This window comes from Lethenteron reissneri, chromosome 31 (genome assembly GCF_015708825.2).
Source record: "Lethenteron reissneri isolate LAM-NWPU_2019-01 chromosome 31, ASM1570882v1, whole genome shotgun sequence".
NCBI classification, from domain to species: Eukaryota; Metazoa; Chordata; class Hyperoartia; order Petromyzontiformes; family Petromyzontidae; genus Lethenteron; species Lethenteron reissneri.
Window position 1 is genome coordinate 7659491 of NC_083809.1, and position 25840 is coordinate 7685330.

A 25840-nucleotide genomic window follows, 5' to 3' on the forward strand; every position below is an offset into this window, starting at 1 on the left:
CTAATCTACAACTCGCATCGTAACAACTGCCTGATTACTAATCTCGTATATAATTACAATAACCCCCCCCCCTCAAATCGTTGCACCTGATGAGTTAATGAGTTAATGAGTTAATGATGACGTCACCCTGCTGCTGCTTTATGTAAGAATGGGAGACAGAGCAGAGCCTCACCATTCTGGCGAATTGCCCGATGATGCTGGATGCAATTATCAGCGAAACGTCGTACTCAAATTGTAAATGTTGTGGTTTCACGCTTCAACACACCGGTGGGCTAAAGCAGTGAACTATTTATCTTTTGTCAAAGTGACACTTTTTTACTGATTGGCCTTGTCGGGTGGTGGAGGGTTACGACACATTTATAAATAACGCGATCTAAACCCAAAAAGTTTGATTATGAACACAGCCTTAAAAAAAATATGGATCAGTCAACGTTTCGTGCAATGGCCTTTCTTTATGGCCGATAGAGAGGTAGAGTGAGAGGCCACCATACCACTGACCCTTCAATGTGCTGTGAAGAATGGTCATTCTTCAAGAAAGGGCATTCTTCACAGCACATAGAGAGGTCAGGGGAGGTGACACAGGCCACTCGAACTCGAGCCTCTGTGTGCCGCTGTGAACAAAGGCTATTGACATCACCGTCGCCTATGACGTGTTCTGATCAATGTGGCCAGTTTTTCAATCGAGCAAATCCCTAGAACGGCAACACAACTTTACACTAAGTGCCCATTCACGTTTACGAATTAACGCACAGACAGCGAATGCGTACATGGAGAAAGCTTTAAAAATGTTCCACTGATTGTATCTGGTTTGAAATTAACAACACCCATTTTGCCTATAAGTAGGTAACGCTAAAACACTCGTAACACCAGATAGCACGAGAACACGTGACAGGTGACAGGTGAGTCGCAAGAAAGCTCTCATCTCCCACCCAAGTCCCGATCCCCTTTATGGGATCGCGCTGTCACCATCCTGGAATCTCACTCGGATCGGGAAGAACGCTGGAAAAGAGTGGAACAACGCGGACGTCCAGAACAAACATCGCATTCGATACCCAAACATCGCGCACCTCCTAGCGTTAAAATTCCTCGTCGAAGACACTGGTGGCATGAACATCATCTGCTTCACAACAACAGGTGGCCGATGCGCACATCTGCATGAATGGAAAACTAAAGACAAGCCACAGTAGTGCAACTGTGGCCATGCAACCCAAACTATGGACAACACAGGAAGCCGCTGTTGTCTACGCTCCTTCAAAGGAGGAGGAATAGCAAAACCACACGAACTCTCTCCTACGATTGTCTCTCTCGTGGACAGCAGCAGACATTGGCATTTAGCTCCTGAAAACATTTCCATCACACGCAAGAATGTTAACGCACCGATTGACTTAAACATTGTGATGCAGATGGACGCAAAGGGCTTTGTAGTTATACTGGCATTTTTAAGGTTCACCAACCAGTTTTTGCTGGCCTTTAAACTTCCATCGGCAATTTTGGTACCAGTCAGAACATGACTGGCATTTCCCCCCTCCCCTCCATTACTATAGGAATGTGGAATATCTCCCACCGGCTCAGAGTGAACAGAGGAGATGTATCTGTATGTGTGTTGAACTTCCTTCGTACCGTACGAAGAAGCCAACCATGCTCATCGAGGATGAGCGCCTCCACTCATTTAGACAGACACCGACATTGTAAAAGGAGATATTTGCAAATTGACAAATACGGTTTTTACAATTGTTTGCATGTAACAAAAGTCTTCCATATGTATCGACGGCAAGATCTATGGAGAGTGATTTGTAGGGCTCAGACTGAAGTTAATGGCCCCTAGAGTAGTAACTTTACAACCTAAAGATGAGTCACTTCAGTTTGTTTTGGTGAAACAAGCAGTGAAGACATACAAAAAGTTCGTAAAAAAGGCAAAGTCTGCGCTATAGGAGTCTGCAATGAATAGGCATCAGCAATCCAGGAGTCAGCATTCAATTCTGTAGCAGGGCGATTACTCGGTATATTAGCTTTTCGTACACGGCCATTTGCCAATCCCATGCCGCACGAGGGCCTCCGTGCCGTGAGAGTGGCGTGGGGTTAACCGACCGTGCTTAACCCACGATGATCAATGCGGTTTTCGTGAAGGCAGGGAGCATAGACGTGCAGTACAGTAATGGATTTTGCCTCGCTTCCCCTCTGCTCCCTACAAAAACCTGGCGTGCATGCCGGTCGCCCAATCCGTGGCCTGGCGGCAGCGTGGTTTTACGGCTGGCATTAAGTGATGCATCCTATGACCAAATCATCGGGAATTGCACTCGATTGCGTCGGCACTCATTAGTTAAGGCAGGGTTGAGCCTGGGTAGAGCTGGAAGGACAACCAGCGTACTCCAGGTGGTGCAGTAGACGCTGTGGGAAATAATGAGCAGCGCAGCAAAGTCGCTTGTGTACCCCCCCCCCCCACCTTTTGTTCATCAACCTGCACTGACCGCCACCGTGATGTTTGGTCAAATAGTGTAGAGTGAGCTGGGCACTGTCAGTACAGACACGTGTTGTTCACCAGTGTAGAGTGAGTTGGGCACTGTTAGTACAGACACGTGTTGTACACCAGTGTAGAGTGAGCTGGGCACTGTTAGGACAGACACGTGTTGTACACCAGTGTAGAGTGAGCTGGGCACTGTCAGTACAGACACGTGTTGTTCACCAGTGTAGAGTGAGTTGGGCACTGTTAGTACAGACACGTGTTGTACACCAGTGTAGAGTGAGCTGGGCACTGTCAGTATAGACACGTGTTGTGCACCAGTGTAGAGTGAGCTGGGCACTGTCAGTATAGACACGTGTTGTACACCAGTGTAGAGTGAGCTGGGCACTGTCAGTATAGACACGTGTTGTACACCAGTGTAGAGTGAGCTGGGCACTCTCAGTATAGACACGTGTTGTACACCAGTGTAGAGTGAGCTGGGCACTGTCAGTATAGACACGTGTTGTACACCAGTGTAGAGTGAGTTGGGCACTGTTAGTACAGACACGTGTTGTACACCAGTGTAGAGTGAGCTGGGCACTGTTCGTACAGACACGTGTTGTACACCAGTGTAGAGTGAGCTGGGCACTGTCAGTACAGACACGTGTTGTTCACCAGTGTAGAGTGAGCTGGGCACTGTCAGTACAGACACGTGTTGTACACCAGTGTAGAGTGAGTTGGGCACTGTTCGTACAGACACGTGTTGTACACCAGTGTAGAGTGAGCTGGGCACTGTCAGTACAGACACGTGTTGTACACCAGTGTAGAGTGAGCTGGGCACTGTCAGTACAGACACGTGTTGTACACCAGTGTAGAGTGAGCAAGGCACTGTCAGTACAGACACGTGTTGTTCACCAGTGTAGAGTGAGCTAGGAACGTACAGACACGTGTTGTTCACCAGTGTAGAGTGAGCTGGGCACTGTTCGTACAGACACGTGTTGTTCACCAGTGTAGAGTGAGCTAGGAACTGTTAGTACATACACGTGTTGTTCACCAGTGTCGAGTGAGCTAGGAACGTACAGACACGTGTTGTTCACCAGTGTAGAGTGAGCTGGGCACTGTTCGTACAGACACGTGTTGTACACCAGCGTAGAGTGAACTGGGCACTGTTAGTACAGACACGTGTTGTTCACCAGTGTAGAGTGAGCTGGGAACGTACAGACATGTGTTGTTCACCAGTGTAGAGTGAGCTGGGCACTGTTCGTAAAGACACGTGTTGTTCACCAGTGTAGAGTGAGCTGGGTACTGTCAGTACAGACACGTGTTGTTCACCAGTGTAGAGTGAGCTGGGAACGAATCGTATAGACACGTGTTGTTCACCAGTGTAGAGTGAGCTGGGCACTGTTCGTATAGACACGTGTTGTTCACCAGTGTAGAGTGAGCTGGGCACTGTCAGTACAGACACGCGTTGTTCACCAGTGTAGAGTGAGCTAGGCACTGTTCGTACAGACACGTGTTGTTCACCAGTGTAGAGTGAGCTGGGCACTGTCAGTATAGACACGTGTTGTACACCAATGTACTCTACGCTATCCGACAGACATGCGAGAGTGCCGGGCCACTTCGTTGCCGATCGTGGACGTCTGCGCTCGGCAGCTCGTGGTGACCACCGGATTGTCCCCGCGCACTCAGACCAGCGAGATTCGGAGCTCGCGGCTTCGCGATCAGCGGTCCATCGTCCTGGAACTCACCGACCCACTTGCTCACCTACTCATCCACCCACTCACCTACTCAGCCAACCACTCACCTACTCAGCCAACCACTCACCTACTCAGTGGTCCATCAGCTTGGAACTCACCTAACCACTCACTCACCTTCTCAGCCACCCACTCAGCGGTCCATCAACCTGGAATTCACCTAACCACTCACTCTCCTACTCAGCCAACCACTCACCTACTCAGCCACCCACTCACCTACTCAGCGGTCCATCAACCTGGAATTCACCTAACCACTCACTCACCTACTCAGCCAACCACTCACCTACTCAGCCACCCACTCACCTACTCAGCGGTCCATCAACCTGGAATTCACCTAACCACTCACTCACCTACTCAGCCACCCACTCACCTACTCAGCGGTCCATCAACCTGGAATTCACCTAACCACTCACTCACCTACTCAGCCAACCACTCACCTACTCAGCCACCCACTCACCTACTCAGCGGTCCATCAACCTGGAATTCACCTAACCACTCACTCTCCTACTCAGCCACCCACTCACCCACTCAGCGGTCCATCAACCTGGAATTCACCTAACCACTCACTCACCTACTCAGCCAACCACTCACCTACTCAGCCACCCACTCACCTACTCAGCGGTCCATCAACCTGAAATTCACCTAACCACTCACTCACCTACTCAGCCACCCACTCACCTACTCAGCGGTCCATCAACCTGGAATTCACCTAACCACTCACTCACCTACTCAGCCACCCACTCACCCACTCAGCGGTCCATCAACCTGGAATTCACCTAACCACTCACTCACCTACTCAGCCAACCACTCACCTACTCAGCCACCCACTCACCTACTCAGCGGTCCATCAACCTGAAATTCACCTAACCACTCACTCACCTACTCAGCCACCCACTCACCTACTCAGCGGTCCATCAACCTGGAATTCACCTAACCACTCACTCACCTACTCAGCCAACCACTCACCTACTCAGCCACCCACTCACCTACTCAGCGGTCCATCAACCTGAAATTCACCTAACCACTCACTCACCTACTCAGCCACCCACTCACCCACTCAGCGGTCCATCAACCTGGAACTCATTGACGCTGCCGGCATTCAACCAGTTCAGTAGAAAATGCAAGACAGAGCTGCGTAATAAAGCTTACAACGTATGAATATTGCGCACTCGTGATAACCTAGGTCAGGGGTCGGCAACCAAAATAACAAGAAGAGCCATTTCTTTCCAATTTGGTACAAAATTCAGTATTTCAAGAGCCGCAATGCATCTGAGTACATACTGTACATACGTACATATCGTCAAGAAGCAGCCCGTAAAGAGCCGCATGCGGCTCCGGAGCCGTAGGTTGCCGACCCCTGGCCTAGGTGATAAGAGTTGCGCATTTATAAATGTACTTACTCGCCACCTGGCATCGCAGGGATTGGATTGTAACGAGATGTTTGTCGTATTGCGTTGAACTTCATTGCAGTAATCCGCACGGTTTTGATAGTTGTAGTCAGTACCGGATTAAGCTAGTGCGGAGCCTGTAGCATATGTTATAAAGGGGCCCTAAATAAAAAAAACCCCACAAATATTTAAATACATTAATTTTTAACTTGCATAGTAAAGTAATTGTATTTTTTTATTTGCTATACAGCCAGATAAATATAATACGAAAAATCACCTTATACACCCAGTCGTTCATAAAAGTTGAAGGCAGTATAGTACTATAATAATAGAGCAAGTGTAGAAGCACTGAACCGGAATTGATAGCTTGAAAGCATTTAGCGTGGCGCCCTTGAAAGTGCGGGACCCGTAGCTACTACATGTATAGTAGCTACTTTTGCTACTACGATAATCCGGCACTGGACGTAGGCCGACTGAGAAACATGCCCGGCGGGGGGTTTTGGCCTGGGGAGAGAAAAAAAAGGTTGCAACCCTCGAGTGGGGAGGGGCTCTCATCTAGCAGTGGATTGACAAACAAGACGGCGCACGTGCTCGCGTCGGACACGTGATGCGACGAGTGCAGGTGGACAATGGGTCGGACGGAATGGATGCTCACGTCGGAATGAACCGCGTGCCGAGGTGCATCATGGTGACGCTAATGGTGTTCCCTGAACCGTTCCCTTTCATAGTCTCGCTTGAGTGGACCGCTGTGCTTGTGTAGAGGTGATACGCGCTGGGATTAGGGATCGTATGCACAGTGCGTGATGATTGGCTGTGTAGGTGGTGACGCGCGCTGACGGTGGAGGATCAGGGGTCAGCGCGGGGTCGTGGGTTACGGGGTACCGATTGGCTGTGGGCCGGTGACGCGCTGAGAGGGAGTGATCAGGTGGCAGCGCAGTGTGATTGGTGGAGTAATGTTAACACGCGCTGGGGAAAGCGGATCGTAGAGAGAGTGCGTCGTGATTGGTTCATTAAGGAACGACGCTCACGTCGACGCCGCATCAGCTCCGTCTCTCGTGAGCAGGGGCTATAAAAGGGGATGCACACAGGCGTAAGGGCAGTGTGTAACCAGCGAAGAATGAAGACGGGGATGAAGACCTAGAGCCCTGCGGTACCTAGCCCCGCTGTCCTAAGGGGACCGGGACTCTGTGTAACCCAGAGGCGAGTGTAGTGTGTGTAGCCATAGGTCTACACGAGCCGAATGTATTGTGTGTAGCCAGGGCATAGGGTCTACACGAGTCGAGTGTATTGTGTAGCCAGAGGCATAGGGCTTACACGAGTCGAGTGTAGTGTGTGTAGCCAGAGGCATAGGGCTTACACGAGTCGAGTGTAGTGTGTGTAGCCAGAGGCATAGGGTCTACACGAGTCAAGTGTATCGGGTGTAGCCAGAGGCCTAGAGTTTACACGAGATTAGTGGAGTGTGTCGTCGGAAGAAGGAAGACCACACGTTGTATTGTGACACGTAAAGGTTTAATAAAAGTGTGTTACCCGTCAAGAAGTTCCTGCCGTCAATTCCCATACTTCAACTGGCGTCAGAAGTGAAACGGTCCTCCAAGCATGGATACAAGGAGGAGCCGTCGGACCCACGGGATTGACCACGGGGACAACCTCGACGACGCGGGCCAGCGGGCATCAGGGGGTGAGGAAGAGGAGCTGCCCACGGGGCAGGATCCACCGACGGCGCCGGACGAGCGACGGGGGACTGACACCGTGCTTCGCGAGGCACACTCCCGTCTGGCGGAGCTGCTGCTCGCCGCCGCGTCCATCTTGGCGGAGATCAGCTCGTCGGGAGGAGCGGGGACGGCGGCCGACGTGCTACAGGGTCGCCCTGCAGATTCCCGCCAAAACGATTTGGCGATTCCCGCCATTTCATCCGCTCCAACTTTTGGCGGGAACGGCCATCACCACGTGGCAGCGGTTCTCCATGCGCGCCCGCTGACGTCACCAACGCGCGCGGCGGACCGCCATCACACACCCGCCGATGGGGCCGCCATCTTACACACCGACGGGGGGGCAGAGAGGAAGCACGAGGAGGAGGACGACTTTATCTTTCAGCAGCGCCTTCCCACGTTGTCAGCATTCAAGGCGGAAGGCGGGGATTGGAGCCAATTTCAGCGCAGATTTTTGGCGCATCAAGAGATGTCCGCCTGGTCCGACGCTACGGCACTGCGGGCACTGCCTGCCATGCTGGACGACAACGCGCTCGCGGCCTTCACGTCCGCACGCAGGTCGGACCGCTCCACGCTCAAGGATGCGCTGGCTCTCATGGCCAAAGTCTACGGTCCTCCCTCGGCGTGCCGCCATCATTTCTACGCAAGACGGAAGGCGGACACGGAGACCGTGCTCGCCTACCGCACGGCGTTGCTCGCTCTCGCTGACGCCGCGTTCCCTTGTATGGACGAGGAGGGCCAAGATGCGATGGTTTTGGAGCAGCTGCTCAAGTTGGCGCAGGACCTGGGGGTCCCCATCAACACGGCCGACGAGACCGATATTTCTTCATTACGGGTCGCCACGAGCATGCAAGCGCACGAGGTCCTTCAACGAAAGCAGGGGGTCGTCTGCAACGCTGCCGTGGCCTCAACTCCGGGTCCGGTTGACACCGTGCCCCAAGTCGTCAGCCCACGAGAGGACGCGTTCATCGCGGGACGAGCGGGGGACTGGAGGTCGGGGGGTCGTTCGCCTCTGCGAGCGGCCCGCAAGCTGGAGCAACCGAGATCTCCGACTACTGTCATCACCTGCTATAACTGCGGCCTTCGTGGCCACGTGGCCTCCGGTTGCCGCGCTCCACGTCAGCGCGCCATGGGACCTCGGCTGGACGACGACCAAGGCCCCAAGTCATCACTGCAAACCCCGGCAAGTCGCGGCACCTCACATGCTTGGCCCGCATACTCGACACGTATGGGTCGTCGCGTTGCGACGAGGGAGAGCCGAGTAGAGTTCGGGGATTCGGTTCGGAGAGGGGGGTTCGGCCGGGACCGGGGAGACATTAAATGGTCGGAATTGGGGCACAGAATAGTGGCTGCCTCAGCGGGTTCATCCGTCGTTACCGGATCGATTGATGGGGTCGAGGTCAGGGTGTTAGTGGACACGGGGGCATCGGCGACTATTATTTCGGATCTCATTTATAATATTCTCCCGGTACAATGTCGTCCGCTTCTTCCGGTGGATGTGCCATTTTACGCCGCTAACGGGGGATCGTTGGGCATTATCGGTCAGATTAGGGCGTCCATTTGCATTGGTGATATCAAATTGTCGGGACCCGTTTTCGTTTCATCTTCCCTGGCGGTTCCTTGCCTATTGGGCACTGATTTTTTGGCGAAAATGCCCATCAAAATTCTCATTGATCAGCGTTGCATTGAACTACCATCGGGTCGCCGTATTTCATTTTTGACGAGCCCTAATGTAATTCGGACGGCGTGCGCTACCATTCAGGCGTTAGCAACACAGACCGTGCACGTGCCCCCGGGTTCACAAATGTTGATTTCCCTCCGGTTACGGAAGCCATGGGGGAAGGAGGCCTCGGAACAGGCCATGCTTTTGGGTCCTTCTAATAGGGCTGTTGGAGGTCTCGATTTATCGGTGGCTCACACTTTGGTTGGGGCAGACAGGGATCCGTTTGTCATGGTTTTAAACGCTGGGGCGCGGCCGGCCGTCATTCAGCAGGGCACCGTGCTGGCTCACGCGGCACGGGTCCCTGCGGAGGAGAGGTTGGTTGCGCAGGCTGATCCGAGCCCCACAAATAGCGTACCATCGAAGGAGGACCTAGATTGGATTGATATGCTGTGCGCGGACTCTGACGATTTGTCAGCGGTACAGTTGGGTGCGTTGCGCGGGTTGCTGATTGAATTTTCGGATGTCTTCAGTAAACATAAGTATGATATCGGATGCACGAACCTGCTACGCCACCACATTGAAACGGGCGATGCGGCACCGGTCAGGCAAAATCCCTTCCGACTGAGTCCTGCTGAGAAGGAACATGTTCAGTCGGCAGTTAATGATATGCTGGAAGCCGACATTATTTCGCCTTCTTCCAGTCCTTGGGGAGCACCTATTGTGCTCGTTAAAAAGCAGGACGGGTCCCTGCGATTTTGCGTCGATTTCCGCCGCCTGAATAAGATCTCGGTGGCCGACGCGTATCCGCTCCCCAGGATGGACGAGTCTCTCGACGCATTGTCCGGTGCGCGATACTTTTCGACTCTTGATTTATTGTCCGGATTTTGGCAGTTGCCACTCGACGAGGAGTCTAAGCCTAAGACTGCATTCCGGACTCCAGGGGGCCTGTTTCAGTTTAACCGGTTACCCATGGGACTTCACTCCTCTCCTGCGACGTTTCAGCGTCTTATGGAATTGGTTTTGTCGGGCTTGCAGTGGGAGACGTGCCTCATTTACCTTGACGTTGTCATTGTTTTCGGTAAAACGTTCGAAGAACACCTCCAGCGATTGAGAGGGGTGTTCTTGCGAATGCGATCGGCTAAATTAAAGTTTAAACCGGCCAAATGCCATCTTTTTCGTAAATCCGTGAGGTACTTGGGTCACATTGTCGACTCTTCGGGGATTTCTACCGATCCTGCGAAGACGGACTGTGTCAGTTCGTGGCCGACGCCCACATCAGTGTCAGACGTGCGCAGTTTCATCGGTTTTGCTTCGTATTATCGCCGATTCGTTGAGCACTTCGCCACCATTGCAAAGCCCTTGCACGCTTTAACGGCAAAAGGAGTGAAGTTCCGGTGGGGACCGGAGGAGGAGGCTGCATTCTGCTCCCTCCGGGACGCCTTGGTAAGGGCCCCACCCTTGCGCTATCCGGACTTTGAGAGTCCCTTCTTGCTAGACACGGATGCTAGCAACACGGGCATTGGGGGAGTGCTGTCCCAAGTCGTTGGAGGGGTCGAATGGGTGGTCGCCTATGGTAGCAGGGTGTTGTCGCCGGCAGAGCAGCGCTACTGCGTCACCCGTCGTGAACTACTTGCCATTGTTTTTTTTGTACAACAATTCAGGCCATATCTCTATGGTCGTCATTTCACGGTCCGGACGGACCATGCGGCGCTCCAGTATTCATTACGGGTTGCCCAGCCCTCGGGCCAATTGTCGCGGTGGTTGGAAGTCCTCCAGGACTATCAGTTCACGACTACGTACCGTAAAGGGTTGCGACACACGAATGCCGATGCCCTGTCGCGGTTGTTGCCTTGTCACAAGTGTGCGTGCTTATCGGGATCGGCGCGCTGTAAACCTCCGGTTACGGAAGGTAGGGAGGCGTTGGTTGCGACCGCGAGCACACCAATTGGGGATGGTCCCGCTACCCCAGGGGGTCAGGACTCGCTGCTCTCACTGTCGTTGATTGAGTGGGGCCGTCTCCAAATGGCGGACAGCTCCCTGCTGGCATTGCGCCGAAAGACGGAGGGTTCCGAAGGTAGCCACGACCGAACTGGCTCCTACGAGCTTAAGCAGGGCCTGTTGATGAGATGGGACAGTTTGTCCCGGCGGCATGCGATTGTGGTGCCTTCTGCTGTGAGGGGGAAGGTTGTCTTGGCCGCACACGAACGCCTCTTGCATTTGGGAGTTAACAAAACGCTTGCCCTGCTTCAGCGTGACTATTATTGGCCGGGAATGGGGGGTGACGTGGTGAATATTCTGAAGGGTTGTGTTGAGTGCGCCAGACGGAAACCACCGCCCGTGGCAGCTAATCCACCGCTGCAATCTATTCAGGTCTCGCGCACTAACGAGCTCGTTGCACTCGATATTCTGGGGCCCTTTCCGGTCACGCCTAGGGGTAATAAGTACCTGTTGGTGGGGGTCGAATATTTTACCCGGTGGCCTATGGCGTGGCCACTCGCCAACCAGTCGGCGGCGGCTGTGACGGACGCCTTTGTCCAGGGCTACGTCCTGGACAAGGGGGCTCCCGAACGCTTGCTGACTGACCAAGGGAAACATTTTTCGAGTAAATTACTGCAAGAGGTGTGCGACCTGTTGGGTACCAAAAAGGTGCGTACCTCCCCGTACCACCCGCAGACGGACGGGATGGTGGAGAGGCTTAACAGGACATTGACCTCTATGCTGTGCCAGCAGGTGTGTGAGTCGCATGTTGATTGGGACCTGCAGGTCCCTGGGGTCCTTGCCGCGTATAGAATGGCCCCCCATGCAGCTACGGGGTTTTCCCCGTTTTATCTAATGTACGGTCGGGAAGCCGACCCGCCCATGGAAACGCAGCTGGGTCTGCCCGCACCACGAACTAATTCTAAATTGGCAGAGCATATTAAATTTAATATTCATAAACTGACAGAGGCAAGGGAGGCCGCACGGCTTAATTCGCGGGCTCGCCAAATTGCGAACGAGCGGTTGCGGGCACGGAAGGTGTCCGTGCACAATTGGGAACCAGGTGACAAGGCCTGGCTGCATTGCCCTCAGGCACCTTTGGCCACGTCGCCTAAATTGTTGAAGCCGTGGCGGGGACCCGTGGAGGTCGTGCGGGTTGCACGCCCACAGTGCGTTCAGATAAAATGGGGGAAACGCCGTTGGTACGTCCACCCCTCCCGACTGAAACCGTTCTCGCCTCCGTATGGCCTCCCCTTGTGTCGTGAGGGCCGAGCATGTGACGTGACCGACGACCCTGAGGGGGAATTGTCCTTGCCTGCTCCTCACATGTCTCCGCCTGATCCGCTCCCAGGTGTCTCGGAACTGACTGCTGCCGACCACCGGCGGCCGGATCTTCACGGCGGGGCCGGTCCTTCCAGGCCCGATCCGTGCCGTCTAGAGCTGCCGGAGACACCGGACGGTCGCCAACGTCCCGTTCCATACGACGGACCGGCCAGACGGACTCGCGCTAGGTCGCGCTACTTTGTGTAACCTACCACGTGCGGAGTCGAGGCAGCCGGAGCGCCTCGGCACTGCGTGGGTCACAGTGACACTTGGCGCGTTCGTTTTACGGTGTTCGCTTTTATTGTGTTGTTCGTCGGGCTGTATATTGCTTCGTATTTAAGGTTGTGTTATGTTGTTGTTGTTGTGTTACGGGGCACACTGGGATGTGGAGTTCTTTATTACTGCGTTGCGTTATGTTGTGTTGTAGGTTAACAGCCGGGCCGGCTGCAAGTTATGTGGGAGGGGGTGATGTAGAGGTGATACGCGCTGGGATTAGGGATCGTATGCACAGTGCGTGATGATTGGCTGTGTAGGTGGTGACGCGCGCTGACGGTGGAGGATCAGGGGTCAGCGCGGGGTCGTGGGTTACGGGGTACCGATTGGCTGTGGGCCGGTGACGCGCTGAGAGGGAGTGATCAGGTGGCAGCGCAGTGTGATTGGTGGAGTAATGTTAACACGCGCTGGGGAAAGCGGATCGTAGAGAGAGTGCGTCGTGATTGGTTCATTAAGGAACGACGCTCACGTCGACGCCGCATCAGCTCCGTCTCTCGTGAGCAGGGGCTATAAAAGGGGATGCACACAGGCGTAAGGGCAGTGTGTAACCAGCGAAGAATGAAGACGGGGATGAAGACCTAGAGCCCTGCGGTACCTAGCCCCGCTGTCCTAAGGGGACCGGGACTCTGTGTAACCCAGAGGCGAGTGTAGTGTGTGTAGCCATAGGTCTACACGAGCCGAATGTATTGTGTGTAGCCAGGGCATAGGGTCTACACGAGTCGAGTGTATTGTGTAGCCAGAGGCATAGGGCTTACACGAGTCGAGTGTAGTGTGTGTAGCCAGAGGCATAGGGCTTACACGAGTCGAGTGTAGTGTGTGTAGCCAGAGGCATAGGGTCTACACGAGTCAAGTGTATCGGGTGTAGCCAGAGGCCTAGAGTTTACACGAGATTAGTGGAGTGTGTCGTCGGAAGAAGGAAGACCACACGTTGTATTGTGACACGTAAAGGTTTAATAAAAGTGTGTTACCCGTCAAGAAGTTCCTGCCGTCAATTCCCATACTTCACTTGTACTACGCATGCAGAGTTGTGTAGATGTGTCTGTGTGTACGTGCGTGTGTCCAGATCCCTCCTGTTAAACTTCGTAGACCACAGTCTAGTACACCTACGATGAGCACCAGACAAAACCTATTGTCAAGTTAACTGTTGTCACATACCTATTGTGGGTGTGTACATGGGACATTTGTTTCTAGGGCTATGTGTGCGCGCTGTTAGTGAACACAAGCAAGATAGAAATATCTCCTCTATGGCCACGTACATTGTTGCAATCTGGAAAACCAGTAGGTCACACACACAAATATCCCCCATGTAGCCTGTGCAGACTGTTGGGGAAAGTGCCGTTGGTGAGCACATGTTAAGGTATGGTGTGTAGTGTGGACAAAACCATACGTGGCCATCGCTATTTTCACATCTAGCGATGTCCCCGCTTGTGGCAAGCTAGGTGGAGTTTGAGGCTACGTGAAGCATCAAATGCTTTATAGCAAGGAGGTCGTGGTACATCAGCCTCCCATTGTATTTGTATAAAATGGACGTTTCACTGGTACAGCCTTGAAAGGCTTCTCAAACTACGTGGCTTCACAAAATGAGAACATCTCTGTCATGCTCCAAGGCAAACAGGTTTTGTGAATGGCTCTGACTGCCGACCATGCCTACTCACAAACATGAAGGTTCTTTATGATTGTGAGCAGATGGTCAGGGACTCTAAAAGCTCAAAGAACAACCCAAGGTCCTTGCCTCTTGATGGTGTTGTCGGAATTGACCAGGTCTATAAAGCAGAGATGTAGGTTCTGTTGAAGTTCCCAATACCTCCGTTATAGCATATGGACAGAGAATGTGGCATCTGTGTAGGATCGCCCATGCTTGAAACCCCATAGCTTTCCACAAGCTTCTCAACGTACCTGGCAAGACGCTGAATAATTCTTGCTCGGATATTTTCTGGCACACTGAGGATGGAGATGTTCTGGTATTGTTGCAATTCGTGTGGTCCCCCCATCCTATAAATGAGGACAACCAGGGCAAGCTTCCAATTCTATGGAGTCAATCAGGTGGTCCAAGCAGTTTCAACAATATCATGTTGGGAAGCCTCCACACACAATCGCCTCCCTCGGTATTTGAATTGGGAGGTCAACCCTGCCTGGCGCTTTACTCGGTCTCAGACTCTGCATCTCTCTGTGCACCTTCCTTGACAGGGCGGCACATCAGCTAGGCACACATAGGCAGTGGGTTCCACGGAGGCACACCACTTGAACTTGGAGACAACACGTTTATTATAACACCCCAACGGGGTAACTATGTAAATGTACACAGGACAACGACTACCACGGTTAACTAGACAACAACGGGGTAACTACATAACCGGGCCAGTCAGCTAACACACTGCCTGACCCACGAGCGTGAAGACCGAAGAGACGCAGCACAGCAGGTTGATGCCAGAAGACAACGGCGATTGCTCTCGGGACCTCTTGCTTTAGTTCTAGATTTGAAACTTTCGTGACTGCAAGGATTCATATTCTTAGGTTTTTTTTCGGTAAAGTCACGTAGGTAAGAAATTCGGAGGCAACACAAGCTTCCGTCTTCAGGTGGAACCGTCACAGCACGATAGCTGTATCAAGTGAGAGATACAGCTTGATACAGCTATCGTGCTGTGACGGTTTGGTATGTGATTAAACGGGGGGGGGGGGGGGCGCCAATTTTATAGTTCATCCCCGGGCGCAAAATATCCTAGCTACGCCACTGTCTGGGCCCCTCCTCACGTGTCACTGAAGCCCCCTTTGGGCCCCCTCACTACCCTGTACCGGTCACGTGCCCTCTCGGGTTCACCCAGGCCCGCTTCCATGCCATATCTACTCTGGTGGCAGAGGCTCAAGACGCCATAGGTCGAGGTACACTGATTGTTCTCTTGCACATGACGACGTTGGCCAATTTCTCTTGTAGCCCCGCCCACCACCCCCACGTGACATTCCCTGGTTACCACATTCAGATAAGCCCCTCCCCCCTTAACTTGTATTTAAGGGCTGGTCTCTTGGAATTTTGCCTCACTTGATGCAGTAATTTTAGCTGTGACGGTCCCACCTGATGACGGAGACTTGTGTTGCCTCCGAAACGTCGTGATTTATTATTTTATTTTATTTCTATTATTACTTTTAGTATTTTTATTTTTTACCTACGTGACTTTACCGAAAAAACCTAAGAGTATGAATCCTTGCAGTCACGAAAGCTTCAAATCTAGAATTAACGCCATAGTGACTTAACACGTAAGCAGTGACTACCTTGAACCTTCGAGGCTGCACAACCATCATAAGGTCAGGCCTCCCTCGCTGAGGGGGGTTCTCCCTTCCCCAGCATGTCAGCTCAGCAGTTCTCCAGACCTATTCCTTGGGATCGGAGATAGGATCGCTTGATGATGGGTAATAGGGGTAGTGCTTCAAGCTCTTTCTATTATATCAACGAGTGATTTGTGATCGTGGGGCCACGTAAACAACTTATTGGTTCTTTCGGTAAAGTCACGTAGAAGGGAAATAATAAAATAATAAAAATAAAACATAATACAATGTTATAATACAATTTTATTTTATTATGTTTAAATAAAACATAATACATTTTTATTTTATTATGTTGTATTTTTATATTTTATTATTTCCCTTCTACGTGACTTTACCGAAAGAACCAAGAAGATGAATCCCTGCAGTCACGAAAGCTTTAAATCGAAATCCACTTAAACAAGTTTTCATCTCCTCGGTCGAGGGGTATGTAGATGGTGATAATGGACCCACCTCTGTAAGCCAGGGCTTCTGGGAACCCCGCACTGGGTCCCTAACGGCAGCCAGAGCAGCTGCGAGAGTCACGGTCCTTCAGCTCAAACATTTCCCCCTCGGCGTCGGCTTGAGACAGACAGATGTTAATTGCAGCTGCAGGTGATGTTTACATATCTCTCTACGCAAAGACACACGTGCCGCACACCCACGCAGAATAGCATTCTCAGCACACACACCCATACATCCCCATACACACATTGGCATACAGCCACACAAAGTGAACTCGTGAATGAAACGCAGGGTTTAGCAAATCTAACGCTAGTTATAGAGCTTGATGGTATATAGTGATAGGCAATAAGGGTAGTAGCTATCACATCTGATGACACCAGCTTTGGCAAGAAAATCACGGAAGCGAAGTGTGATAAATGGGTGGTCATCGACTAGTCTATGAAGACAAAAAAAATGTTGACTTTAAAGTAACACCACCACTGCCGCCACAATTCTTGGCATATTAATTTGGAGTCAAGCCCATGAGAGCTCGGTACTGAGACATAGCCTCTTTAACATGGATAACTTCTGTGGCAACTGGTATCTGGAATGATGACTCAAACACATTCCTGCGGAGGGAGCTGGTAGGAACGTTGGGTTGCTCGGTCAATGGCCAGGGTCAACGGCGGCGTGGTGTATTCCGCAAATATGGCGAACTGTGAGGGTGGGCACAAGCCGGCGTGAGTAGGTTAAACGTTGAGTTTTATAAGGGCACCACGGGGTGACCAGCCCCTCCCCACCCAGCCCCACCCCACCCATCCTTGGACGGGCAAAAGGCGAGTATAAAAGAATTCGAGATCACCAATAATAATACAGCAATACCCTTAATATAGCTAGAAACACCTCAACGAGTTTGAAAGAATTTCTCTTTTAAAGAGGAGGATCCTTTATTGAAATGTTCATCCATTAAAATTAACGAGTGACATTGGGGACCTGTCTCGGGCCTCTCTTAGGTCAGTCAACTCAGCCTTAATTGAGTGTCCTGTACATTGTATCTGCAATGACTAAACACTTTAATGCCAACTGCACCTGCAATTTGTATATATAGATGCAATATGTATGATTACGGTGACCGCACCGCCACTCACAGGCCATGCTTGCTGTAATGTGCTCGCCAGCAGCACCCGCTCCGACAATTCATTCGGAGAAACAGCGGGCCTTCGACTTTGTGCATTAAATACAGACACGGACATATGTCACATATCCGACTCATTGGGGCCTGAGGTATTTCGGGGGATGTGAGACAAGGTCGGATAAGCGAACATCTGTAGCACATGCAAGTTACGCGGTGCACAGACACTGCACTTGGATGTGCACGGTCAACTCGTCAGGGTGATTGTGTGACTGTCTCATATGCAACGTTGGACTTTAATTATGTCACGGGGTCGATGAACTCTCGTCTCAATGCAGGCCTGAACCGTATCTCCGCGTTTAACAAAGCGTTGGTAGAACTGGTCTGGAACAGGTCCTGCCATTGATTCAGTTATCAGCCACCTGTTGTCAGAGGTGTCGATCAGGGCCGATTAAGCCAGGTGGGTGGGGGGGGGAAGCTGTAATTGAAAGCCCCCAGGTGGAAACGGGTGAACCGCTCCTCGCGATGTGGCCGATGAGCCAATGGCGAGGCTGCAGGAGGGGGTGGTGGCTGGCTCACGGATATAACGATCTGGCTTGGACCAGAGAGACCGTGCACCGTTGTGGTGCTCAACGTGTGAATCGGCAGCAACGAGGGGACAACAGGCGGTTTGGCAAGAAGCAGTCTTCGAGGCCGTGAGTTCAATCTTACACTCGCCCTGTAGTTGCGGCGAGATGGCTTATTTGTGGGTGGAGGAGAGTCCGTGATCGGGCTTTGTTTGCACGAGGACCTGGTTGGGAGTGCAGGTTGTGGAGAACAAGAGGACGGCGCAGGAGGTGAGGGACCCAACGGACGGAGGGAGGTTTTAATGACCGGAGCTTCGGCAAAGGAAGTCGGCAGCAGGCGAACGGGTGGGGCGGCCACGAGACGGGGAAGCGACCAGCGGTGTTTGCTCGGGTGATCTCCAGTCCGGAGGGCTGGTGGGGTGGGGTGGAGATTCTGCAGCGATAGTGGTGGACGGGGCTGCAGGCGAGGCAGGGAGAAGGGCACGGCCCAGGTTTCCTCGGCGTGCCCTCCTCGGCGTGCCCTGCTTGGGCTGGGTAGGCGGGCTGACCAAGCCGCGTGCGGAGCGGTGTCCGAGAGCATTGGGGCTAGCGGCTCCGACACCGGGTGGAGGGCGAGCGCGCACGAGAGGGCGGTGCGTGCGTGTGTGATCCCGTGGGGACTGGGTTTAAACGGCAGTTGTTGCCGGTTCCCTGCCGTCCTGGATTGTGGATATTCTTTGGTTTGAGTACCGTATTTTTAAACCGACTCGACGCGTAATCCCGCAGTGTCACATACCGTCGGACTCCACCCATGGTTCGCGTCTTTAAATGCCCCGATTCTTTTAAAAATAATATCGACGGCATGCGAGGGTCATGTGGAGGGGAGGGGGGACCTCGCACGAGCTCACGGTTCGCCTTCCCAGAACCTGACGTAACAACTTCTAATTGACTTGCAACTTGCGGTGGTGCATTTTTTGTATCGTTGTGGCGGTTGGAGGACTTTGTATCTAATGTGGTATTTCACTGCACCGTGTGAATCTGCCAGTGGCCGTGCGGGGAATGCAAAGTCGGTGGGCCTGCGGTCTTTCTCGATTACAACAGTTGGTTATCGGGTTCTAAATTCGGCATTCTAACTAATTTGTTTTAAACATTCATCCAGTTCTAGATTTGAAGCTTTCGTGACTGCAAGGATTCATACCCCCTCCCGATACGTTGCATTCATTGGCTACCACATTCTGATAAGCTCCCCACCCCCCCTCTCCTCCCCCTTAACTTGTATTTAAGAGCTTGCATCTTGAATCCCTGCCTCACTTGATGCAGCAAATCTGGCTGTGACGGTCCCACCTGATGACGGAGACTTGTGTTGCCTCCGAAACGTCGTGATTTTTATTTTATTTTTATTAATTTTAATTTCATTTTTACCTACGTGACTTTACCGAAAAAACTAAGAGTATACTTCATCCAGTTGCAGGGCTTGACCGTATGATATCATGAGTGGTGAAATAAGCATCTGCAATGGCTATTGTTTAATACGGACACAGCTAGGGTTTGCACCTGACCTCTCGAAGCTGCTGAAATTGCTGTTCTACCATGGCCATTATGAACTTCCAAAAAAACATACGATTATTCACCCACTAATGTTAAATCGGTTATCTAACACGGGCCACGTTGAGCCTCTTGTGGTAAGAGGGACGCCCATAATACCCAAGGCATGAGTTTGTGATCTGCTGAAGAGGGTTACTCGGATTCTGGCCATTATGAATCTCTGAACGGAAGGCGATGGTGGCGCTAGGCATAAGCAATTGAAGCAAAAATTCGCCTAACACATGGATGGATGGGTGGGCGCGGCAGATGATTCAATTTATCCAGAAATTCCTCCCCGAGTCTCCAATTTTTTTTTTTTCAAGGAGGCTTCCTCCAAGTGTCCATCCCCCAATGTCACTAATTGGGGATGTCCGGCTGATACCAGTTGAATGTTTTTTTTTCTTCCATCGGAGAAAATCCTGAGAACCCGAAGAAAACCCATGCATAACAATTGGGTGGGTGGGGGAACATACAGACACCATAGACGCCTGAGGTGGGAATCGAACCGTAGAATTTTGCGTGAGGCGTGTAGTTCAACTTCGCTGCCCTATTAATACAAATCGAGGCGCATACAATAACGGTCAATATCCTCCATAAACACAAGCTAATTAGTTTGGGTAAAACCAAGGAATCCTCTCTGCATCTTACTACATTTTCTATTTTTGTCTTCCATTACGCTTGCTAAGAATACATTTATTTTGTCTCTAACTCCTTCTGTCATCTGACTGCATCTATTCTGTCATCTCCCTGTGTCGTATCTCTTGTTTATATCTCTTCTGCGAGCTCACTAGGATTTTTATCAACGGAAATAGCGCCTCCGCCCCCCCCCCCCCCCCAATATAATTTCTGCTTCGCGCCCTCTGCTCTTGCACCTGGGGGGGAGGGGGGGGTGCGAGATGCCCTTTCTGGGGCTGCGAGACGTGGCCAGATATTTTTTTTAGAAGGTAAATCCTCAAACACATCAAGCACGAACACGTAAGTACAACTACTGTTTTTGTCAAACCTCTATTTGCTAACATACATGTTTTAAACGATTGAGAAGGAAAGGGGGGGGGTGCAAGGCTGCGGTAAAGGTTAAGAAGCGCTGTTCTAGAACAATTCTGAGAGCTCGGGGCTCTCTGGGTGCTCCACGTGGCCATAATGGGTCTTGTAATCCGCGTATTCCCAGATGTTCTTCTATACGTTTCTGGTATGGAGTAGTTATGTAAACAAAAAAATCTGGCGCTGCCTCGCGGCAACGTTGTGCGTACTTTGTGTGTTTTTTGTTTTTTAACACCGTAAGGCGAGGGTGCAATACCGTAAGATGATTAAACACAACTAAAATGTTGTTTTTATAATATACTGTGTTGCACAGGCATGTAACGGCCCGACGCTTTTGTCAAATAAGCCCTTGCACAAAGAACGGATTGGGTGACGTTTCGGGCAATGACCCTTCGTAGCAAAGAAGGGCAATTGTCCCGAAACGTCGGCCGTTGTTTCCTGTACGCTGCTGGATCGTGGTCTCTCTCTGTGCCATTGTCATCATTTGAGATATTAAAAGCGACATTTTTATTATTATTTAGCAAATACAATAGAATACGGTCATTATGGATAGGTCGCACATTTGCACTCTAGCCAGTAACGTAATAAATTAACAGAACTCCCTTCCTGCACGTACGTCTCCCCTTTATTTTTTAAAACGATGAAAGTAGTTCTAGATTTGAAGATGAAAGTAGTCTCGTAGTGGTGGTGCCTTCCGTCGACACGCTACTCCTCGCCAGCCTTGCAGCGTTCCGGAAAATACCGAGGTGAGGAATGAAACCGAGTGTGACTGTCTGAAGTAAGAACCAGGGTCTGGGAGGGGGAAGAGAGAGGGGGGGGGGGTGTTAGTAGGTCTGCGTTTCGTAACAACACCTACCTTGCCGTGACTCACCCTTCCATCACCACCCACCCCCAAATCACCACCCACATCCTCGCCAGACATCAACCGCCCCCCCCCCCACCACCACCACTACTATCAGCAAGCAGCCTCGGGCAGCCCAGCCTCGCTGACTCTGTCCGCCACCGCTGCCTTAGCCAACATTCGCTCGCCAAAGCCCTCTCGACCGCACGCACGCGCCACCCAGCAGCAGCAGCGGCAGCAGCAGCAGAAGCAGCAGGAGTGTGAAGCAGGGGAGGGAGGAGGAGGAGGAAGGGGAGCGCATTCAACAAGCCAGCCAAGCCAGCGGACAATCATCCACCCGAGTACAGGTGTGTGCAGAGGTGGGTGAGATGAAGCCGGGCCGCGCGCGTGTGTACACGTGCGCATATGTGGCGCACGCGTTTGCAAACCTGCGCTAGCGTGTGTTTCTAATATACATACGCGCGCACGAATACACGCGTGTGCATACGGGCGTGCAGGTGAGAGTAGTGCGCGTGTGTGCGTGTGTTAATATTTGTGTGTGTACATTTATGATTTTATACGTGGTGGTTTTTGCGCGTGGTTTCTAATGGAAAAGCGGGGAGTGTCGTGGTTAGCGCACGGAGCTAAAAACCCGGCGACCCGAGTTCGCTTCCCGCTCGCGGCCAACACCCGTGACTTATCAGAACCGGCGCCGTGCCTCCACCTAGGAAGATAAAGGCGTCCGGGTGTGATCCTGGCCACACCAACCCCCTCTTGTGCTGTCGACCTTCATAAGGTGCTCTGTGACAGCATTTGCCCCAACAGTCTGTTAAGACTGAACGGGAGAGCTTTATTCACATTTGTGTAATTATACTAGCATTTTTGCGGCGCTTTTTAAAATTATGTATTTATATCTAGGTGGTGCATGTGTACGTACATGCACGTGTGTACTCTTCTCTCTGTACACGTGCATGCGTATCATATGGGCCGCAGCCATCGCCATAAGCGAGTCTGATCTGAACCGCTCCAGTGCCACCCCAAGGTCTGCTCGGCCTTAATTAGTGCGATGTGTAATCGTCAACGCTGAGGATACAAAAGGCGGCCGGGCGTGATGTTGACTACACACCCTGCGAGCGCCGTATTGGTCTTAATAAGTGCTTGCGATCTTCACTTCAACAATATCTAGGTTGTACGGGGAGGGTATTTGCACTGACGCCTGTATATGGGTTGTGTGTAATGAACGTATACTATGGGGAGCCGTAGTGCAACGGTTAGCGCTACGAACTTGTCGGGCCAGAGTTCGATTCCCGTTCACGATCAACGCCCGGTGACGATTATCTAAACAGGTCTTGGATCTCCCCTAGGTCGACTCTGCCTCGTGAGTAACCTGGTGTGGTGTGTAAACATCGCCACGAGGGAGACAAAGACGGCCGGGCGTGGTGCTGGCCACCCACTCCCCCATCTCGTGTGCCGTGCCGGCCTTCATAGGTGCTCGCTAACAGCACTTGCCCGAAAAGTGTTCGGACTATACGGGAGATCTTTATACATGCATATACTCGTTTAAGTATATTTATTTACATATACGTGTTTTTTTTTTAAGATTACGTTTTATTACATCCGTTTTTATATACCGGTAACCGTTCGGGAAAAAAATCGATTATCGTTTTTTTTCTGCACGAATAGAACTGCCGGAGCACTCACGCTGGAGTTGTATCTTTTTTAACGAAGCGACGTAGGGACCTTCCACCGCTTCATAGCTCATCGGATTTCTCCCAGAATAAATTATCCCGAGTCTGCTATCGCAGCGGACTTGCAATCCAGAAATCGTCGGGTTGGATTCGATCTCCCGGCGCGGCAGCAAACGAAACGAATGGGCAACGTTTCTTAAGTTCTCCACGCAAGCATGAATGACTACGCCTCGGTCGATCGGCAAGTTGCGTCCGGTGGGGTAAAGTGTGGGTACACCCCCCTCTCTTCTTTCAAAACGTCCGATCAGCGTGGAGGAGACCAAATGCTGTCCGGGGAAATCCATCCCTGTGGCGAGGCCCTTACGCTAGCAGTGGCTGCGCCTTTTACCCCCCTTTGTTAACTTGAGAAACGAGGGCACGATCTCACCATGCGGTGACCCGGGCTGCCGTCCCGTTTGTACGCCCCACGTGCACCCGCTACCGACGCTCCACTCGACAACGATCACCGTTTTCTGACCTTTCCGAAAACGGTAAATCGTTTCTGGAAACTGTTACCGGTTTCCCGATTCTATCACTCAACACCCCCCCCCCCTACAATATAAAATCGCAATTAAATCTAACGATATCTCTGGCTAATTGCGAGGTTAATTAACCAACGTGCCTTTTAATCTGAATCTCCAAAGTGACATCTGGCTAAGTTAAAGGACGTCGATCAAAAATATAAAATCCGTATCAATTGCTGATGTGGTAACACAAAAAAGGGACTTTAATAGAAGACTATTAATCTCGCTGCGAGCTCACCTGGATAAATAAGGGACGTAATAAAAAAATGGAATGATCCATATCAATTGCTCGTCACCTGTGGTTCAATAAAGGACTTCGATCCCAACGACAACACCACAACGAATCTCGATGGGGCTTCGCCTGGATATATTAATTCTCATGTACAAATCGCACCAATTAAAAAAAAATCTACTGCGATTGGAATGCCGCCCTCCCCCTGTCGCCACTTCGTTTGGTTCTTTGACCATACTTCACCGCGCGGGTTAGTAGCGGGGAGGTGGGGGGGGGGTTTGTGTGCGAGTGCAAAGACCGGTGGAAGATATCCTTCGGATGCGAGAGCCCTGCCCGGGAATCGAACCCGACTGGAGCCGGGTTGACGGCGCAGTGCGCTAACCACTGCGCCACCGCTCAATCCCGGGGCGAAAGCACGGTCGGTCAAAAATAATCTTGCGTATAAATTGCTCATTACAATTAGATAAAGCAGGGCAATCGGGGAGTACACGACGCTCTCTATAGGCTACCATAGCCATCACCCGGACCGTAGCTTCAACAGGTGCTCGCTGACTAACAGGTGTGCACGCGCATTGCCCATGCACAACAGGTGAACGCGTACAGGTGTGCGCGCGTGAGCTGAGCTCTTCCGTGCACTGTGCTACGCTCACGTGCGTGTGCGTGTGTGTGCGTTCATGTGCACGGCGCGTGTGCGCGTTTTTCTTTGTATGTAGCGCAGCGTTTGGCTGTCGGCGCTTCGCGACACGGCGACCCGAGTTAGATTCGCGCTCACGGTCAACCTCACCTGGCGAATACCTGTACCGGCGACGATGAGCGTCTTTCCCCCCCTCATCCTTTTTTGTTTGTTTTAAACACGAGTACCTGGTGCGGGGTGTATAAACGTCGGCACAGGGTGAGACAAAGGCGGCCGGCCGTTTGTGCACGTGCTCTGTAAAAGCACAGTGCTTGCCCCAGGGTGTTCTGTGTGGATGTAGTATTTGCGCGTCGTACGGTATATGGCTGTGTAGTTGTCTAATCTAATAACTATGACCTGTGTACTGTATCAACACGCACACACTTATGCATTACACGTGTTTTTTTTTACTTTTGGAGGGCGGGTGGTTGACTGCGCTAGGGTTCGAGATATGCAAGTGCACGCACGGCTACACGGCTACGTGTACTTCTACACAAGTATACGTGCGCTCATCTATGTGTTTTTTAGCAACTGCGTGCGTGCAAAAGCAACTTGCTTGAGGTGGTGTACGTCTGTATACGATACAAAGGTTGTTAAACGATAACCGGTAAATCGTTAACCGTTTTCAGAATCTATTACCGGTTCAGAAAGTCAGGAACCGGTAACCTTTTCGAGTTGCGTTATTAGTAACCAATGCGCTAATTGATTTCGCACGTGCAACCAGTAACAAACCGCACGGCGGCCGAGGTCATCGCTTGGCACACTTGCCATTGTTTTTATTCAGTTAAGAAGATAAAGGTGCAGCCCTGAAATTGCTCTGTTAATGCCACTGTTGTGGGAAGGGCCTCCACGAGTGGGGGGGGGGGGGGGCTCTGTAATTGTATTTGGCCTACTCTGCCACGCTAACCAGTCGACTTGGAAGCGGTGGCTGTACCCCATCTAGGCGTGACCTGTCAAATTGACAGGCCAGTTTACAAAAGGTAAGCGTATTTCGTGTATTGCTGAAGTTGTTAGTGCGGAAACCCGTTAACCGGCTCTCGCTGGGGATTTGTTTTCATGCGGTTACTGGTAATGCAAATACTGCAAACGTTTAACAACCTTACGACTTGATGCGCGATTTAACAATCGCCCAGGACGTGGACGATCTCCTCCCCTCGAAAGCTAAGCCGGTTTGGAGCCTGGCCAATGGTTCGAGTGACCACCACGCAAAAAACAGGTTTGCGATAGTTGGCCACGTGGTGGGCAGCATTGGGCAGTGCAGCAACATTCACAGTTGTACGGTACTTCTATGCTC

General features: G+C 51.6%; 1 protein-coding gene across 1 annotated transcript in view; it reads left to right on the plus strand.

The window, feature by feature from the left end:
- Positions 1–21511: 21511 nt before the first annotated feature.
- Positions 21512–25840, plus strand: part of GAD1 (glutamate decarboxylase 1) — a 57044-nt gene continuing 52715 nt past the window's right edge. Inside the window, exon 1 of the mRNA XM_061563464.1 lies at positions 21512–21770. The gene's annotated coding sequence lies outside the window, so the exon portion shown is untranslated. The remainder of the gene's footprint in view (positions 21771–25840) is intronic.